We start from the raw sequence: 21,684 nt of genomic DNA on the forward strand, positions 1-21,684 counted from the left end.
TTCAGACAATTGCCCCAATGTGGGGATCAGACCCCTGCTTCAGTTCCCCCACATGCCAAGGGCAGGCTTTCCCCCCTAGTTCCTTCATCCTACCGAGTTTGTGGGGTTCTACATATTCTTTGCCACTGGTCAGGTACTCCTGTCCACTCTCAGCTGGTGTTCTGCATGCACTTCTGTGTCTGAAGGTGTATTCCTGATGTATCTGTGGAGAGAGATATACTCCATGCCCATCTATTCCTCTGCCATCTTGTTCTCCTCAAAAATGTTTTTAATATATGCTTGGTATCAAAGTATTTGTCACCCACGACCCATTCTTAAGAAGTTCTTTAAGGATGTACTTTACCACAATGAATAAAAAAAAAAACCAAGAGAGACAAAAAAAGAAATGGGATGCAAAAAACAGGAGATATAATACAGAACAGAGAAAGAAAACACAAGGGAGAATAGAAAAGGAAGACCCAAGGATTTCAGCTGTGACCAGTTGTCAGTGTGACTTAAGAGACAAACTAGAGCTGGAATCACCCAGACACCCACTGCTACATCTTTGTAACCTGAGATAGAATGTATCTGTGAGGCTGATCCAGATTTTTATCCAAATTTGGATGAGCAGGTATTGATGAGGCTCTTCCACCCCACACCAGGTCCCACTGCAGGGATTAGCACAAGTACCTGTTTCCCCTACAAAAGTACTCTTCTCAAACCTATTCCTGAGAGCTAGAGATAGACCACAGTGAGTACAGAAACACCAACAGAGCAGCCCTTTCCTGCTGACTATATTTCTGCTAGACATCAGGTACCTGCCAGCCAGTTGCCTCGAGTATATGAGAGAATGTATAAGCCATGGCAACAGAAACATTCTGTGATATGTGGCCCTTGTCATTTATTATACAACTCAATCAATTGGAATTTTTTATTATGAATTACTGTTCAGAACTTGGTTACTACACACTCACCCTTGAAAAACTAACCTATTCTAGGGGGTACTGACAAGTCAGGCTTCTAACCCTTTAAGGCTGAAGGCCACTTTCTGATAAGTTCACCAAAGAAATACTCAAGAAGAGCCCTGTGACAGAGGCCAGACCACTAGTTCCTCTTGATGTCTTCTGAGGGTCACCTTTCTTTTCATTTGAAACCTCATCTCCACCAAAAACAACAAATCAGCCAAGCAAAATCCCCACTGAGACTAGGGAAAATGGTATAACTTTAAATGAGACTATCATAAGAAATCACTTGATTTATGTTGAGTGAAAAAAATGCATATTATGTCTATGCAATGCTCTGTGGTGTCCTCAGTGGGACACATATCCAAAAAAGAGGGGATATATGTATACATAGACCTGATTTACTTTGCTGTACAGCAGAAACTAACACATTGTAAAGCAACTATACTCCAATAAAAATTAATTTTAAAATGCGTATCATGGTCACTAATAGGCAAGAGAAATAAAATACATCTCTGTGAAGATTTCTCAGACCACCAGTGTCCCCCCAAATGACTGAGAATCAAAGTGTAATGAATTCTTCCTTCTCCATGGCAGACAACCTTTCCTTACAGGAGCTAAAGTTAAGAGAATGAGAGGCAAAGCAGAAATTGCGGTGAAGTTTTTTGTGTGTGTTTGGTACATTTATTTTGCATTTTTTGTTTGTTTCATTTTAGTGATGAGAGAAAGAATTGAATTTCTACAAGAGGTTATTCACATTTTAAAAAACAAACATGGAGAGATGGGGGAAGGCAAATAAAGATGAATAATAAAGATGCATCAAAGATACTTCAGCTGAGCAGGATAATCAGCAGGTTCTAAAAACCAAGTTTAACTTAATAAGAAAACTTAGTCAAGAAGAAATGCCTAACTCCTCATTGACAAATCTAATAGCAAAATTCTTATGATCTGCACAGAAAAACTCTATTTCCAACAACTATTATTACTACTTAATCACATTCATCCTTTTATACAAAATGTTTTGCTCATTCAGCATTATAGTCCAATCACTGATGGAACATTTTGCTTTTATTCAGAAATATAAAATCTTGGTGTCTCCAATTTTAAATGATAGTCAAAGGCATTAATCAGTAGATTATGATTTAAATAAGGATAGTAGATATTTCAAATTTTCCTTGACTTCTTTCTTCATTATATAAACAAAGTCATGCTCAGAAACAAAAGCACCTGTAAATAAAGAGTGTGAAGAAAGCTTAATAGCTTACTAAGAACCTTTGTTCTTCGTGACCTGGTTGCTTTTCATTCTGTCCATTTACAAATGTGCATGATACATCAAGCCAAGAAATGAGCCCATCGATAGATTCTGTGAATAAAGTGATAAAGAACTATTCCTGTAATACTTAGCTGAAGGTGATTACAACATGCTCCTTTTTATGTCAAAATCTGTTCCAATACTATGTCAACTCATGTCAGAAGGCCCTGATGAATTCCACCTTTGATTTCAATATTAATGGCAACAATAGGAAGGAACTGTAAATTAGGTTTACAAAACTATTATCTGCTGCAATCAGAAATAGCTTTAAATGACAGAGACTCTTGTTACTCAAGGCTCTGGGGGGAAAAGTAGAAATCACAAATACATTTCTCCTAGCAGACTGGACTTTTTCCTTTGTTTTCTATTCCTCCCCAACCCTTCTCCATTTGTCTAAAGTGCCCCTATGCCTTTCTCTGAGTAAGAAATAGAATGAAATACTCATGGATAATTGGAATTCTGTTGGCCATCACCTTACTACATTCTGAGCTTTGCAGCAGGAACTCAGTTCGTTTTAAGATCAGACTCACATTTCCTTAGTGGTTATTTGCTGTTCCAGTCCAGTGACTACTATTCACTTGGAAGCTTTGAACATTTGGTGACAATAATCACAAAGGTGTCTTAGAGTCCATTTATACATAAACTGGCCTAGTTCACACAGGTTCTCAAATAAGAACAGTCAGGACTCTGTGGTAGGAGGGTGCGATCATCTTTCTGTCATCCGAAAGAGGAGAGTCCAATAATAAGCCAAACATGACTAGGACTCCAAATAACACCTAAAGATAAAGAGGCTATCAGCCCCTGGCATGCTCTCATTCTGGCCTGTGATGAATAAGACTAAGTGTCTTCTGTTGATCTTCGAAAGCTACCAAGGCCATGTTAAAAACCATTGACTCCCAAACACTAAGGTTGACAGTGGTTCTCTCTACATATATCAAGCTCTGATTTACTCAGGTATTCCACCGCTTTCCTTTGACATTTGCCAAGTTTCAGCAGTAGAAGCTTTTTTATACCTCAGAAAGCTTAGGAAATGCAAAGAAGATATAGGAACTATGTTTATTCAAAGTTAGCTTTCTAAAAACAAATAGAAGGGCTTCTGGATAATAATTGTTGTTGCCTCTGACCATGGTAGCTTACTAGGAAAGATTATTCGCTATTAACCTAGCATCACCACACAACTTCCTCCTTCTGTAAAAAAAAAAAAAACTCAGGTTCTTGATAATTTATCTTAGGTAAAGGGATGGTGGTGATTTAGTCACTAAGTCATGTTTGACTCTTTGTGACCCCTTGAACTATAGCCTGCCAGGATCCACTATCCATGGGATTTCCCAGGCAAGAATACTGGAATAGGTTGCCATTTTCTTCTCCAGGGGATGTTTCTGACCCAGAGATCAAACCCACATCTCCTGCATTTCAAAGGAGGCAGATGCTTTGCCACTGAGCCATTGGGGTAGAGGGAGGAGAGTAAAATGTGATTAATTATGCAAATTAAATCCATTTTTAATTATCTACCTATAAAATAATATTTGAGTTGTATTTTCAAAGCAATCACTGGGCTAGGGTACTATAAGTCTTTGTTGAATGTAAACAAGACAAAATCCATATCTTACCCTGCAACTGATGTAATTTCTAAGCAGTAAAAAGCCATTTAAATTCTCACTATTGCCACTGTCCTACTTCTCAAAATTTCATTTAAATTCACACATCTACAACATCATTGGGGTAAATGAAACCATTGATTAGAAGAAAAACAGATGGCATCCATAATATAAGAATTTTCTAAACACCATGTGGCCTTGGGTTGATTATTAGCAGTGGCTTCATTACTTTACAGAATAAAACAAATAGATTATTAGAAAGCAAGCAACCTGGATGTCTAAGAAGTGTGGGAATTACCAGAGAGGATACTTCTAAGGTAGACTACAGTTGGCAATTACAAAGACAAAATTCAAAATATTTACTCAGGGTCCTCCATATGTGGGTAACTAGGCCATATTTGATAATGTCAGGGAAATAAAATTAAAAATAAAAAATCATCTCCCACCCTAGAAATCCTCTTCCAGTAGATAAAGAAAATACTTTATCCAAAGAAGAAACAAATTTCTCATATTTTTATGACAGAAGCAACTTGGAGCAAGGTGCCCGCTGCAGTTGGGCTCCTACCCTCCCTCAGAAACTGGGGAGAAGCTATCTGCTTGATGTTTACTTTCAAAGAGATGGCTCCCAAAACCTTGAGAAAGATATTCCAGGATCATATAGCTAACAAAAAGCCCTACACAGTCTCCAAAAAGATGTACATACTTTTCAAAGAGAGGAGAAAGTACTTAGAATTTTTTAAAGTGAATGTTCTAAGATAAAGGAGGAGGGAAAAGTTTCTTCAATTATTCCCAATAAAATTAAGTTTATTTTTAATTTTTATTTGTCCCTAAAAGACTAATTGTCAACACAAACTCCGATTTCTTCCAGTATTTCTTACTGTCACATAGATTTCAATTTTGTTCTCCAAGTCACATGTCTTCATCCCTTCCCATTAGTTGCTGGTAAATTTGAGTTTCTTGATGTCTCATTACAGAAACGATTCAGTGAGAGACAAAGTGATAGGTAAGAAGTAGATTTATTTAGACAGAAACACACCCCACAGGTAGAGTGTAGGCCATTTCAGAAGGTAAGAGAGAGCTTCGAAATATGGGGTAGTTAGTATTTATGGCCTGGGAGGATTATTCCTATTATTTTGGGGAAGTGGTGGGGATTTCCAGGAATTGGGCCACCACCCACTTTTTGGCTTTTTATGGTCAGACTCAGAACTGTCATGGCACTGGTGGGTGTATAATTTAGCATGCTAACATATTACGATGAACTTATGATGAGGCTCAAGGTCTGCTGGAAGTTGAATATTCCACCATCTTGGACCTAGCTGCTTCTATGGCTGCTTTTAAATGTTGTGCCCTGACGCCTTCTTTCCTGTTTCACATTCAAACCTCCATAATGTTCACTTGCCTTGGGGCTTTTATGCAGCAAGGCAAAACTCAGCAGCTGGCCTGTGCCAGTAGGAAGAAGGATAATGTAGTCATTTACTCAGAGACTGGGCAAAGGATTGGTTGTTGGATCCAGTCTGTAGAGTGTTCCAAGTATTTGGGAAATATAATTAAAAACAAAATCTCTTCCTAACCGAGAAAACCTCTCCACAAAAACTGAAGAGAAAGAAAACAACTTCATTATTGAATACTCATTAGCCAGAATGTAATGCTCATCATAGGCAAAAGAGAATCCATGAGATCCATATGCTTGTTGTCTATGTCTGTGTCTCTAATTCTGGTTTATAAATAAGATCATCTATACCAGTTTTTCAGATTTCACATATTTGTATTAAAATACACTTGTTTTTCCCTTTCTGACTTTCTTCAGTGTGGAAACAACCTAAATGTCAATCAACATGGGAGGGAATAAGAAGGTGCGGTACACATATGCAATGGAGTATTACTCGGTCATAACAAGGAACAAAATTCAGTCGTTTGTACAGACGCGGATGGACCTAGAGACTGTCACCACTGCTGCTTCTGATCACATCCATTTAAAGGTAGCTAGCTATGTATTCTTACAGTGTATATCTTCAGCTCTCCCCTCACTTAAAGAAAAAAGGAATAACCTACTGACAGTCTCAGAAAAAACTTTTTTCATGTGTGTAGGTACATTTTCTACTGAAAACTCTTTTTTAAAATTAAGACAATATTTTGCCTCTGTTTTTAATTTAAGGGCCTCCCTCATGGCTCAGACAGTAAAGAATCTATCTGCAATGCAGGAGACCCGGGTTTGATCCCTGGGTTGGGAAGATCCCCTGGAGAGAAGGGAATGCCTACCCACTCCAGTGTTCTTGCCTGGAGAATCCCATGGACAGAGAAGCCTGGCAGGCTACAGTCCAGGGGGTCGCAAAGAGTCAGACATGACCGACTCACAACTTTAAAGATGAGAGGAACTATGGAGAGAATACTGTAATTCAAAATCATGCAAATGTCTTTAGTAGGTATTTTCCTAATAGCTTAACCTGGAGAAATAAGTCCCTTATTTGTTATTCATTCAATTATTTTATTCATCATATCCATAAACATTTACAGTAGAAGAAATTCTCAGAAAGAGAGTGATACGTTGTTCCATTTGAAAGAATCATAAAGTCAAATGTGCTTAATTCATTGACTGGAAGTTATATAAAGTATTCTTAGATTCCATAGGAAGTTCTTTAGTTGAGTTTCTGAAAGTTAAATATTAATGTGTACTGATGCTACAAGGAGATCCAACCAGTCCATCCTAAAGGAGATCAGTCCTTGGTGTTCATTGGAAGGACTGATGTTGAAGCTGAAATTCCAATACTTTGGCCACCTGATGTGAAGAGCTGACTTATTCAAAAATACCCTGATGCTGGGAAAGATCGAGGGAAGGAGAAGGGGATGACAGAGGGTGAGATGGTTGGATGGCATCACCGACTCAATGGACATGAATTTGGGTAAACTCCGGGAATTGGTGATGGACAGGGAGGCCTGGCATGCTGCGGTTCATGGGGTCGCAAAGAGTCGGACACGACTAAGCGACTGAACTGAATTGAACTGATGCTACACATCACAGGGAAATTAAACCTTAAGTTGGAAATTTAGGCATAATTGCAACTAATCATTTTAATTGTGTAATTGCATAGCCTAAATAAGCTGCATGTTATAGCTGTGTTGTCAGTAACTTTGTAATTAGATCTGTGTCTTGAGAAACAAAGTAATTCAACACCATGTTATTCACTAACAGAACTATTATGCAATGAAATCAAAAGGAATAAGTCCATGCAAATATGCCAAAATAACAGTTCATAGATTGCAATGGTTTTCCCAAATCCCTAGGCTGTCTATTAAGACTATTACCTCATTCAAAATGAAAATAGTTTTCTCTTTTCAGATTATAAAATACTAAATGTTCAGTTTAAAGAATTTCCATGCAATTCAGAAACTATTTCTAAAAAATAAAAATAAAATCAGCCTTAATGTCTCCATGAAGAAATAACCACTAATATTTTCCTTTTTGTCTTCCAGATTTTTTACTATACCTATATATAGATATTTTTACAAAACTGAATCATTTTTAAACAATGTACTTCATCTTGTTTCATTTACTTATTATATTATTACAATATTTTGCTGTTTATATACATTATATCTTCATTAATGTAAATATTTTTCAAAATATATTTTCCTTATTTATTTAACAATCCATTTTTAAAATGCACTTAGTTTTTATGTTTCTTTTTTTATATTAAAAGCAATATTTTAATGAACATTCTTATTATACTTTTATGCCCTTTATTTCATAAATTTCTATATTGCAATTGCTGGGTCAAAAAGGACATGTAATTTTTAAACTTTTGTTAAATATTTCTCCAAAAGTTTATACCAATTTATAGTCTCATTAATAGTGTACAAAATAACCTTTTCCCTGACACTCTCACCAACACCAGTTCTTAACAGTATTTTTAATTTTTGGCACACTGGTTTTGTTTTTCAAATTTAAGGAGGAATTGCAAAGAGGAGACTTTGGATATGTTCACTGGATATGCTCATTTTCTTTATTATAATGCAGCTTTATAGACATATACATATGTCGAAACTCATCAATTATATACTTCAAATACCTGCATTTATAACCAATCATGTCATTTATAACTAATAAAAGCTGAAAAAAAAATAAAATGATTCGAAACAAAAACAGGCCAAAAAAGTTTTGGTTTTATATTTCTCTGATTAATATTAGAGAAGTAAAATATATTTTAAGTGCCTGCTGGCCAGTAGGTAATTGTTTTTTATTGCGGGCTTGTGTATTCTCTTTAAAGACTAAAATAATAACTCTTTGTAAACGTCTTTTCCAAGTTTGCCTGGTTTGATTATGCTGCATTTGGTCACTGTATGTGCGTGCATACTTGCTAAGTCACTTCAGTCATGTCCGATTCTTAGCGACCTTATGGACTGTAGCCCGCCAGGCTCCTTTGTCCATGGAATTCTCCAGGCAAGAGTACTGAGTGGGTTGCCATGCCCTTCCCTCCAGGGGAATCTTCCCAATTCAGGGACTGAACCAGTGTTTCTTACATCTCCTGCATTGGTGTGCAGGTTTTTTACCAATAACGCCACCTGGGAAGCCCACATTTAATCACTAGAGGTTTCAAATATTTAAGTAGATAAATCTGTGTCTTTCTCTTGTTGGTCAGGGCAGGGTCCTGTAGCAATGTTTCTGAACCCATAACCTGTTCCCATTTTTAACATCAAATCTGTATTAAAGGCAGTCTACCCTCCGTTTCCTGCCTGTTTTAGAAGCTCAAGTCAGAACCAAGGTGGGTTCTGGTGGTTCAAGGAGCCACTCAACCTTTTTCAAACTTGCTTTCTTTTTTAAGAGCACAAGTTCTCACGGCTCCCACAGAGAGTCACACACCTCACTTTACAAACAGCAGGTATGTTATGTTAAATCGTAAGATTAAAGTTATTTGACCATTTTTGATCTATGAAAATGACCATTTTGTATGGTTCAGTTTAGCAAGCAGACTCGGGTACATGTATGTGTTTGGGGAGCATGGATCACTCAGTAACATCAACCTTCGAAAAGAGTTGGATTTCTTGAAGGCAAAGTCCCATGTGGAGAGAACAAAGCTCCAACAGCTGAGAAAAGATTTTGATCTGTACAAGTTGTATGGTATTGGCAGGGATAGAGACTATAAGGACAGCTGCAGGTCTGATAGATGTGCCACTTGTCTCTATGGCCAATGCAAGCCTAACAAGCCCTGCAGATCTTCAGGGCACCAGCTTTTAGATCACTGATGACCCAGCATCTGCTTCTTCATTATCTGATTCCCCAGCCATACGCCAAAGGAAGGGGATGGCAGAAAGCGATATTAGTGCTGCCCTCAAAGTAAGGACACTTACCCAAAACCAAAGGAATTCAAAACAGGAAGAAAGGCCAGGTTTGGGCGAGATGTGACACATCATAGAGGGCATACTGGTCTTCACTGGGTCCCAAAGTGTGCCGGCTAGGGAGACAGCACCAACTGGGAGCTCCAGTTTAAAAATATGTCTAGAAACTGGATACAAACATGGAAACAAGGGGCAAAGCTGTTCAGGAAAGCAAGGGTTATAAACCCAAAGAACTCCACAGCAGAAAGTGGAGACAGCACAGAATGGTGAGGGTTTGGGGTTCCCTTGGGCTTTGTGAAATACCACAAAGATCCGTGGGGAAGATAAGACCACCAGCTGTGATAGGAGAGTTGCTACTATCATTGCAGGGGGACAGGGGGAGGTGGAGGGATTACCTTCTCCTTATAAAGTGTAGAAAGTGTATTCCTGAATAGGTGGCACTAGATTTAGCATTGGCTTCAGAATACAGAGATCAAAGAAAGACTCTGAAGGAAATATAACAGACTTTAACTCAAATAATAGTGTTGAGTCAGGGAGACTAAACATTTTTAAACTTTGACTAAAAGATAGGAGCATTTTAGGTGATATTCTCTAACAAATGAAGCAGTCAATATGGGTGATGGATTTTTTTTTTTAAGGTGAAATGAGATAGTGTTATAGTTAATCTCCTCACAGATGATTTTCACCAGTTGACTTTGAGAACCACAAGAGGTACATTTTAGATCACTGGAATGGATATGGGGGCAACCTAGCAAAGCCAAACCTAGGACACTTCCACTTTCTCATTCTTCTATTATTTTCTATTAAACCATCCTCCCTCTCCCTCCCCAAACTGAACTTCTATAAATTATTTTTTCCCCATTTTTAATCAAAGACATATTAACTTGCCATCTAATACACACCTCATAATGAATGCAGTCATGCCAACTGCCACACTCGGTCCAAGGCCAAAAGCAATATACTTTTTGACTGGGCATTGTCTTTTCACAGTGTCAAAGTGACAGGTGTGAAAATTTATAGAGCTTTGTGAATAGTTAAAGAACCTTAGGCAGAACCTAAGATTGGAAGCCCTGCTTCCAGGGAAAGAATCCTTCAAATTAAATCTAATACTGATGCCCCTCTATCTTTATATACACTTATTTCTAGAATTCATTATAAGTTCCATATATGAAGTCTTTTAGAAGCAACACTGCATAAAACCTCCCAGAGATACGAAACCTGCTGTTAACAAAGAAGCAAAAGTGCACACAGTCCTTTTCGTACACCTTAGGAAAACAGGAACATCTGATGTTTAAGCTGCTCGTTTTTCAGCCATCCCTGTCTCTGCAGATCTCTCTGTCAGTTCAACACCCACTGAATCCCAGCTACTACCCCAGGCACTTTATCTCGTAGCATTTCATCTTCACCACAAACTTATAAGGTAGGCATGATTATCCTCATTTTAAAAGATAGAGACTGAGCATATATCTGGAGAAAGCCACAATCAAAAAAGATACATGCACCCCAATGTTCATTGCAGCACTATTCACAGAAGCCAAGACACAGAAGCAAACTAAATGTCCATCAACAGATGAATGGATAAAGAAGATGTGGTATGTATATCTAGAATGGAAATTTGTAGCAACAAGGATAGACCTAGAGATTATCCTACTAAGTAAAGTAAGTCAGACAGGCAGAGAAAAATATCAGATGATATCACTCATATTTGGAATCTTATTTTTTAAAAATGGTACAAATGAACATATTTATAAAACAGAAACAGTCTTACAGATATTGAAAATAAACTTATGGTTACCAAAGGGGAAACAGGGGAGGGAGGGATAAATCAGGAGCTTGGGATGAACACACACACACTACTATATATAAGAAACTATATATAAGATAGATTACCAAGGACATACTGTATATCACTCTACTTAAAGAAACTCTACTTAATATCCTGTGATGATCTATAAGAGAAAATAATCTAAAAAAGAGTGGATATATGTAAATGTATAACTGAATTACTTTGCTATACACCTGAAACTAACACAACATTGTAAATCAACAGTTTGCCAAGAAAATTAAAATTTTTTTAAATAAATAAAGGACAGGCACATTGAGTTTCATAGAAATCAAAATAGTTTGCCATAACTAATACCTAGTCCATCTGAATGCAAATTACATACCTTTAGAGTCATTAAATCATTCAATGAATATAATTGAGGGACTGGGCACTAGGAATATAGCCGTAAACAAAGTGAAGTCCTTGCCCGTATGGAGAACATACTCTGGTGCTGAGCACCATTTGCTTTCTTGAATCCCATCTTCAGTTAATTAGTTTATTTTGAGGCAGTTGTAAATAGAGGTTAGCCATAATATTATATTATAGCCACACACTCCTATCCCCACCACTAGGCAATAGCTGCTGACCAGGAACTGGATGAGTAAGTGGCTTGAGCCACTAGACCTTGATGAGCCAGTTCATGTTTTGTTTTGATCCTTGATATTTTTCATGTTTTTTATTATCTTACCTTGCTGTGCATGCTATGCTCAGTCACTCAGTGTGTCTGACTCTTTGCGACCCCATGGAATGTAGATCTCCTCTGTCATGGAATTTCTCCAGGCAAGAATATTGGAGTGGGTTGCTATTTTCTTCTCCCGGGGATCTTCCTGACCCAGTGATGGGACCCGTGTCTCTTGTGTCTTCTGCATTGGCAGGCAGATTCTTTACCACTGCGCTACCTGGGAAGCTGTATCTTACGTTCGTTGGGATCAAAGGGTCAAACTGATATTAGCCTGTGTAATAAGGCTTTTCTTTCACAGAAACTTTTTATTTTTTTCTTCCCTTTGAAAAAAAAAAAAATCCATGCTAGCTTTATAAGATTGAGGATGCAGAATACATTCTGGCTCAAAATTATCATGAATCAGCAATTAGTTTTAAACTATTCAAAATGGCTTGCAAATGTTTTGAGTTTTACTATTTCTTGCCTGGAAAATTCCATGGACAGAGGAGCCTGGCAGGCTGCAGTCCATGGGGTCGCAGAGTCCGACATGACTGAACAACTGAGCACGCATGCATGGCTAAACTTCTAAGTTAGACTGACATAATGGAGCCAAACGTCACTGAACCCTCATCCCTCCAATTGGATGCAGAGGAAGAAGTAAATCAATGAAGAGTAATCACTCACTTGTCAAACATCCTCATATATTGCTCACTTCTTGTACAAATGCTCAGAAGGACAATTGTTCAGAGGAGGCCTCTGCAAGAAGGGAAAACTTTGAAACTCATTTTACAATTGTCCCAAAGTAAACTAATTAACTGAAAATAGAGGTCCAAGAAAGCAAGTGGTGCTTTACCGGAGCTATTGATGTCCTGCCCACCTCCATCCAGGAAAAGAAAGTCCATATCAGAATAGTCTCGAACATGAGGATCTAGCAGATGGGGTCTTTTATTTTCCTCTTCTGTTAAATAGTGTTCAAAGAACATAATTTTTTGAAAAATACCTGGATAAATGGAAAAGCCATCTATAAATTAAACTAGTCCAGAAGTCACTCTGTACTAATTCACAAGTTGGAACACCCCTATTAAGTCACAAATGTAAACATTTAATGAAATAAATTATATCAAAATGTCTGACACAAAAATATTACACAGTATAAATGGTCATTAAATGTTTTAAGAAAACATCAGTTACCGTTATTTAATCTATTAAGTGGAAGTGGTGAGCATAACATAGCATGGTATAGGTTTGATTTCTAGGTTGGCATATGTGGTCAAGCCTGGACCATCACTATGATGTCACCAGTCAAGGGAAAAAAGGGGACAAGCTATACAAAGACCCTTAATCCACACTCTGAATATTCAACCTCTCAGTTATAAAGATCAGCTAACCTTGGAAAAAACAAGATGATTGAGTGGGAGGAACTGCCTTTTATATAGCAAAAAAATCACCTTTTGATTAAATAACCACTAACTAATTTCTCATATATTAATATTAACCACCACAATTCTTTAACTCTAGTGCAATTCTTTCTCAAAGAATAAATACATGAATAAGAATAAAATTACAGTGATTTATATTATAAATATAATCACTGTAGTAATTATGCTCAATTTATTTGGGAATATGGAAAGCAATTTTGAAAGGAAACAATTTTAAACCTCTCATATTCTCTTCTGAAGATGAATCAAATATTTTAGAAGACATTTAATTGAGCAAGAGGGATCAAGAGAGCTTCAACACAATAGTGTTAACAGCTATTTTCAACCATCCAAGGATTTTTTCCATGTTGTTTCATTTCATCCTGCCCGTGATTTAAACAGCTACTTTTGCTCTTCACCTGGGTTATTGCCACCTCAATAAGATACTATCATTTTTATATCATATTTTTTTAATTTAACCAAGAAAGTTACTTGTCAATGACCTAACTACAATAAAATCTGCTTTGATTGAGAGCATTTTTAGAGGTCAGTAAAAAAAACAAAGACACTTCAAATGATACTTACCAGTCAGTGAGCTAACAAAATCATTTTTAGATGAAATTTTAAAGTGCTTCAAAATAGTACATTGTGTTTGGATGTAAGACCATAATTCTTCCCATGAGTCCTAAAAAAAAAATCCCTCTTTTCATGTTTAACATGTTGTATGCTTAAGTAACTGCTCTAAAGGAGTACATATACTTAAGTTAATTCCCAGGTTTCTTGAAAAAGCTTATTCACATTGGACATCACCCTCCGATTTAGATTAAGGATTGTTACAGATGTTCATTCAATTATTTCAATGTGAATAGACTACAAAAATTACACTGCTCTATTATAAGCATCCTCACGTACAATGACTTTTACTTGGAAGTTTTAAACATATGGATATTCAATATGCTCCAAAGTCATAACTATTCACTCTTATTCAAATGACTTCAGGGAGATTTTCAGCAGACCCTTATGAGAAGAATTTAAGTAAATTAAGGATTTCACAGTGAGTAGTTTTTGGGGCTGTAGGTTTTTCAGCTCTAGCCAAATCCCTAGCCTAGTCTTTTCTGAAAATTCCCCTTGTTTACCCAAGCTTTCCAAAAATTTTGTCCTAAAAAGCCTGGATTTGAGGTATGATCACATAGAGAAGCAGGAAAAAATGTCCATGTGAAGCATTGTGAAAGTTTTAAACTTCAAGAGAGCAGATAGAACAATGCTGTGTGTGTGTGTGTGTTAGTCACTCAGTCATGTCCCACTTTTTACGACCCCACAGACTGTAGCCCACCAGGCTACTCTGTCCATGGGATTCTCCAGGCAAGAATACTGGAGTGGGTTGCCAGTTCCTTCTCCAAACAGACCAATCCTAGCCACCTACATTTTTGCATTTCATCAAATTTCAGACTTCATACCATTTGACAAATTTCCTAGGTTTTTTTCTGTATCTTATTGTTCCCTAAGTTCATGCAATAGAAAAATCACAAGACCTCAATTACTCTTCAGTTAGGATTCCCAGATCACACTAACCTCAATCTCTTTGACTAGTACCAGAGTTCTCAAAATACAATTTCACTTTACTGGGAAAGATGAAAGGCACATTTGGCATTTGCACTGCAATGAGAAGTCAGTAAAGCTATCAGTCTCTAAGGTATTTTTTTTTTCATTTTTTTATAAGTTATGTGCTAATCTTAAAAGGCTTACAAAGTGAGTTTTCCAAACAAGGAAATAGAAGATTAGCAAATTCCTAGAAACATCCCAGTGGAAAAGCATATGAGTCCCTGTTTCTTCCAGACCTCATAACTTAATTAACCCACAAATAAATATCTCACAAAATATAGAGAAACTTCACAGAAGAGAAGAAAAGTAAAACATTGTAAAAGATAAAGCTGAAAGAGATCCAAAATCTAATATTCTCTTGGCTTCTTGCTCTCTCACAAATACTACATCTAAACCATCAAGTCCTGTCAGCTCTTCCACATTCAAAAGTTTTCTAGACAGTCCTTTTCCTGCAGGGCCCTGTGCACAAATCCTAAGACCAACTCCAAGCCCGAAGGTCATCATCACTTCTCAGCACAATCACATCTCATTTTGGCAAAATCTACTTCCCACCTGAATTTCTCTGCAAATTTCCACCTGGGATATCACAATACCTGTTAGTGACAGATTCTGAGTGCTTGAGAGCAAAGACAGTGAGCAATGAGTAGCTGTGTTTTGTTAGCAGCAATACTGTGTTCCCAATGTAACCAGCACCCAGGCCCTTTGAACCTCAGCAAGGAGGATGTCAAGTAAACCCTGGAGCCCTTGGGGCTCACGAGAGGACTACGATGCTCCTGGTGGGTGAAAATGACTCATTAGCTACTATCATCACTGGCTGCATCCCACTGTGCCTTAACAAGTAGTTCCAGGAGCCTTCTTCCCACCAGAGTTTCCATACCAACCACTGGTTCCCTCCCTGAATCTACTAACTCCAATTCTGTACTGTCTTTTGGCAGCTATAACTATCTCATATTAGATTTTATTTGTGGGGGAAAAAAAACAAATCATATGTGAGGAAATGGCCTAACTTTATGTTAAAAACGTTTGCAGAGAGCCTCCTCATGCGAGGAGTTGACTCATTGGAAAGACTCTGATGCTGGGAGGGATTGGGGGCAGGAGGAGAAGGGGACGACAGAGGATGAGATGGCTGGATGGCATCACCGACTCGATGGATGTGAGTTTGAGTGAACTCCAGGAGATGATAATGGACAGGGAGGCCTGGCGTGCTGCGATTCATGGGGTCTCAAAGAGTCGGACACAACTGAGCAACTGAACTGAACTGAACTGAGCCTAAGATGTTGTGGAATACTCTTCAGTTGTTGCTGTTTAGTCGCTAAGTTGTGTCCAACTTCTTTGCAACCCAGTGGACTGTAGCCCACCAGACACCTCTATGCTTGGGATTCTCCAGGCAAGAATACTGGAGTGGATAGCCATTCCCTTCTCCAGGGAATCTTTCAGACCCAGGGATCGAACCCACATCTCCTGCATCTCCTGTATTGACAGGCAGCTTCTTTACTGCTGAGCTACCAGGGAAGCCTAGCCTAAGGAGACCCAGCAAAAACAGAAAGGTCACCAGAAGGGAAAGCAGGAAGCTCAAGCTGAGAAGAGAGACGACAAGGTGACTTCAGCACACTCTGGTCCTGAGGAGAAGTTGCATGGAAGTGAATAGGAGTTGACTGCTAAGTCCAAGACTAAGGGCCCCCTTGTTCACCTGTCCAGGAGGACCTTTGGGTTGGATGAGTTTAAATGAACATTTTCCAGTGAGAACACATTATTCTCACATTCTCCAGTGCTACATATTTCTCAGACCGTATTATTTGGGATGACTGATTCTTGTTGTGTGCTGGTTATGGCACTCTCAGCACTTACCCTGAACTTCATGAGCTGCAACCTAAGCACTGGGATGCTGGACAGAAGTTGGACAAACAGAAGAAGGCCTTGCCAGTTGTCTACCTCTTTGGAATCAACTTTTATATTTGGACTCTGGGCTAGGAGCTTGCCCTCCCACTGAGTCCATATTGATAGGTGTCCTGTGAGTAATTGATATGGTCACTAAAGGAAACGAAACATTAAAATTTTCCAGAATTTGGCTTCTTCCCACCTTGCCACAGCTGCCACCCAAGTACAACCCACCCTCTTGTCCACCTCCACTAATAGACCATCTTCCTACTTCATTCAACCACTGTAATCGATGCTTCACAAGGAAGCCAAGTCATTTTTTCAAAATATGAAATGGATCATGTTATTCTTCTGCTGAAGACACTCCAAAGGCATTCCATCACATCCAAATAAAATTCCAACTTTCAAAATAATCAGATTTTATGTCTAAGCAAAACCCTGACTGAATGGATTGAGGCCCTTCTTGTTCTTCATTGTCTTCCAGGAGATAAATCCTCCACTTTTTAATAAATGAAACTAATCAAACAATGCTGGTCGTGTGAGGGTCATTTCCTCTCCTCACTTCTCTGTCGCTGTCCCCTACAAACCACCTCATTATGCCCCTTCTAAAGACAGTGGCACCTGGCTAATAGCTCTCCTGCCTACCCTGAGCTTTAGCATCATTCTGAAAGACTTCAGTGTCCATTTAAACCCTCGTCTCTGCAGTCTCAGTCCAGCTATCTTCTAGAAACTTTCTAACTCTCTAATTTCAATACATCTAAAATCAATTATTCAAATATCCCACAAACTTCTCTCCTTTCAGCTGGCTGGTTAAATATTCCTCCCTCAGCCTCACTGAGATCTCTACTTCATTAACTAACCTTCTTGCTTTCAGTCTGTGTTTCTTTTCCTTTCTTATTTATATTGATTAAACAGTCCATAACTTCAACTAGAGTCTTAAAATACTCAAATTTTCTTATCCTCTTATACTTTTGTTGCTGCTGTTAGAAAAAAATCCTCAAACCTTTTTGACTGTAACTATTATATTCTTTATATTGGCTGGCAAAAATCATAAAATAAGGTAGAATGTTTTCACTTTAAACTCACGTCCAGGGCTTCCCTAGTGGCTCAGTGGCAAAGAATCTGCCTGCCAGTGCAGGAGACGCAGGTTCAATCCCTGATCCAGGAAGATCCACAGGTTATTCAGCCTGTGCTCTGCAAGAAGAAAAACCACAGCAATGAGAAGCCCACACACTGCAACTACAGAGTAGCCCTGACTCACCACAACTAGAGAAAAGCCCAAGCAGCAATGAAGACCCAACACCACCAAAAATAAATAAGTACAATTTTAAATAAATAAAATTTTAAAATAATAAACTCACATCCATCAACCCAGACAGGCTCCTAACACTACCTGCCGTTCCAACTATGATGCACTATTTAACTCCCTCTCTCCACAGTGGCTTCAATTTTACTCTATTCTACTCGCAACTCCAATGCTCTTCTTCCTACCTCAGTATCAGCAGATGATTCCTACTTACTGAGAAAATTAAACACTATTCTGATTAAATGTTAAAATTTAAACGTTCATGAACTGTTTAAAATGTAAAGTTTCCAATTAAAAAATAGAAATTAAATGTATTAGTCACAAACCAGTAGAGAGAAAATAAATAGTAAGGAACTAGTTTAATTTTGCAAAAGGAAAAATGCATAGTAAATAGAAAACACTATTTGTTATGAAATAAAATTTAAAAGTGACATAAACAAAACTAAATATATTAGTAACTTTATAAATAAAAGTGGGATAAAATTCCATTTAAATGGCAGATTCTTCAAATTGGGCTTTGAAACTTTAAAATCGGGCTGTGTGCAGTTTATAAGAAATATACCTAAACTATAATATTAAATATTGAAAGTAAATTAGTAAAAAACATATACCAAATAAATAACCAAAAAGATGGTAGATTTATTTCACAATAATTTGAAACAGTTTAAATAAAAATCATCATTAGGAGTGAAGAGTCAGTACATGATAAAAGAAAAATTCACCAGGATGACATATCAGTTCTAAACTTTTATAAACCTAACTTACTTAAAATAAAACAGTAAAAATGGACAAAAGTATAAGGATGTACTTGAAAATCTGCAATTATAGTGGGGAAATTTCTTTTAATAATAATAATTATTACTTATATAGTATTCTATAGCATTAATTAATATTTTAGACACTAATCTAAGCTCTATACTTAGCATGTCTGATAGACTCTCATTCTTAACACACTCCAAATCAAAGTCCTGATTTCCATCCCCAAATTTGCCCACACACATTCTTCCCCATCTTAATATTGATGCTGTATTTTTCCAATCACCTGGCCCAAAACCTTGGAGTGATTTTTATTCTTCACATTCTTTTATATCCCATATTCAACAGATCAGGAAGTCCTGTCTAGCCTGTCTTCAAAGTATATATTAATGCGATTGTCTCTCACCCCCTCCTCTGCTACCCTCTAGTCCAAGCCACAACCATCATCTACCTACATTTTTTCAATAGCCTTGTAACTAGCCTCCCTGATTCCATATTTCTCCCCATACCATTCGGTTCTCAACGCAGCAGCTACAGTGATTCTTTTAAAATGTATGTCAGATCACATCACCTCTCTGCTCAATATCCTCTAACTTCTCAACTTACCTACAGTGAATAGCAAAGCTCCTCACAGTGGCTTATGAGGCTCTACAGATGTGAACTTTTACCTCCCAGACCACTTACTCCCCCATTCTCTTCTCTGCTCACACCTCTCATGAAACTGTGGAATCTCACGCCATGCCACGCATATTTTAGTCCTGGGGCTTTTGTATTTTCTTCTGCCTGGAACACCCTTGCCCAGATATCAACATGCCAAGTTTCTTCACTTCTTCTAGATCACTCTTCAGATATCATCACCATGATAAGGCCTGGCCTCCCTATTGAAAATAGAAACTTAACTCTCACCTCACTCTCCTCTGCTCTATTATTTGCATGGACTTATCATCTAAGATACTATATAATTTACTTATTTATCTTCTGTTTCTCCCTGGTGGTTCAGACAGTAAAGCATCTGCCTGCAATGCGGGACACCCAGGTTCAATTCCTGGGTTGGGAAGATCCCCTGGAGAAGGCAATGGCAACCCAATCCAGTTCTCTTGCCTGGAAAATTCCATGGACTGAGGAGCCTGGTAGACTTCAGTCCATACGGTAGCAAAGAATGGACACGACTGAATGAATTCACTTTCACTTTCTCCCTCAATACAAGCTCTAATGGGGGAAGGGGATATTTGTATATTTTATTCACTGGTGTGTTACATATGGCAAGAACATAACTGGCACATAATGGGCTCTCAAAAAATATTTGTTGAGGGAATCCTTGTGATCAAGTGTCTAAGACTCTACGCTCCTAATGCATGGGGCCTGGGTTCCATCCCTGGTCATGGCTATCAGGCCATGAAAATAACATCAGTTCAGTTCAGTTCAGTCACTCAGTCGTGTCCGACTCTTTGTGACCCCATGAATCACAGCACACCAGGCCTCCCTGTCCATCACCAACTCCCAGAGTTCACTCAGACTCACGTCCATTGAGTCGGTGATGCCATCCAGCCATCTCATCCTCTGTTGTCCCCTTCTCCTCCTGCCCCCAATCCCTCCCAGCATCAGAGTCTTTTCCAATGAGTCAACTCTTCGCATGAGGTGGCCAAAGTATTGGAGTTTCAGCTTTAACATCATTCCTTCCAAAGAACACCCAGGGCTGATCTCCTTTAGAATGGACTGGTTGGATCTCCTTGCAGTCCAAGGGACTCTCAAGAGTCTTCCCCAACACCACAGTTCAAAAGCATCAATTCTTCAGTGCTCAGCTTTCTTCACAGTCCAACTCTCGCATCCATACATGACCACTGGAAAAACCATAGCCTTGACTAGACGGACCTTTGTTGGCAAAGTAATGTCTCTGCTTTTCAATATGCTATCTAGGTTGGTCATAACTTTTCTTCCAAGGAGTAAGCGTCTTTTAATCTCATGGCTGCAGTCACCATCTGCAGTGATTTTAACATTGAAGTACCTTAAACACAGATTACTAAGTGGAAGAAGTCAATCTGAAGGGGCTGCTTACTGTATGATTCTAACCACAAGACATTTTTGGAAAAGAAATTATGGAGATAGTTTAAAATATCAGTGTTTGCCAGGAGTTAGAGAAAATAAAGGAATGAATAGGTAGAGCGCTGGGGATTTTTAGGACAGTAAAACTACTCTGTCCTAAAATGGTGAATGTAAGTAATCATAAACTTGTCCAAACCCACAGAATGTACAATATAAAGAGAAAACCATAATGTAAGCTATGGACTATCAGTGATAATAATGTGTCAGTATAGATTTATCAATTATACCATTCTGTAGGTGAATGTTGACAATGAGTGAGACTATGCATGTGTGTGGGGACGGTTGGTATATGGGAAGCCACTGAACTTTCCACTCCATTTTGCTGCGAATCTGAAACTTCACTAAAAAATAAAGTATTAAAATTGTTCTAATGTATCGAGAAATCTTAATTCCATCCCCATTCCTGTTCAGCTTGTCCACTCATCCATTACAAGTAGTATAATTAAAATTAATTTAATTAAATATAATCAAAACTAGTTTCTTAATCATTCTAAAACGTCTTCATTCACATATAAACAAACACAAACATACATTCCTATTTTCTCATCTTTGTTAGATAAAAGGTAGCTTGGAACGTGCACAACACTGCTCCTGGCTTTTTCAGTTAACAATAATATATTCTGGAGATTTCACATCAGCACAATATGGATGCCATAGCCTAGTCGGTAAAGAATCTGCCTGCAATACAGGAGACCCCGCTTTGATTCCTGGGTCAGGAAGATTCCCCCAGAGAAGGAAATGGCAACCCACTCCACTATTCTTGCCTGGAGAATCCCATGGTCAGAGGAGCCTGGCTGACTACATGGGATTGCAAGAGCTGGATGCAACTTAGCAACTAAAGAGAGAAAGAAGAGAGATTCTTTTCTTAAATTAATTATTTTTATAATCCTTGTAAAATTTTTATTGTTTTTTCATTTTCTTTTTAATTAGAGGATAATTGCTTTACAATA

At 38.0% G+C, this 21,684-nt stretch overlaps 1 long non-coding RNA gene across 2 annotated transcripts; it reads right to left on the reverse strand.

Annotated features, from left to right (window-relative positions):
* Positions 1–1,421: 1,421 nt before the first annotated feature.
* LOC123327705 lies at positions 1,422–17,711 on the reverse strand. Of its 2 annotated transcripts, none has more exons than XR_006542381.2 (3): positions 17,656–17,711; positions 13,675–13,774; positions 1,422–2,168 (listed from the first exon to the last, which is right to left on the reverse strand). It is a non-coding gene; the product is annotated as an uncharacterized LOC123327705 (long non-coding RNA). The 2 variants fall into 2 exon arrangements; XR_006542380.2 differs by lacking the exon at positions 1,422–2,168 and adding an exon at positions 11,923–12,671.
* Positions 17,712–21,684: the final 3,973 nt, after the last annotated feature.

This window comes from Bubalus bubalis, chromosome 10 (assembly GCF_019923935.1).
Source record: "Bubalus bubalis isolate 160015118507 breed Murrah chromosome 10, NDDB_SH_1, whole genome shotgun sequence".
In the NCBI taxonomy this organism is placed as follows: Eukaryota; Metazoa; Chordata; class Mammalia; order Artiodactyla; family Bovidae; genus Bubalus; species Bubalus bubalis.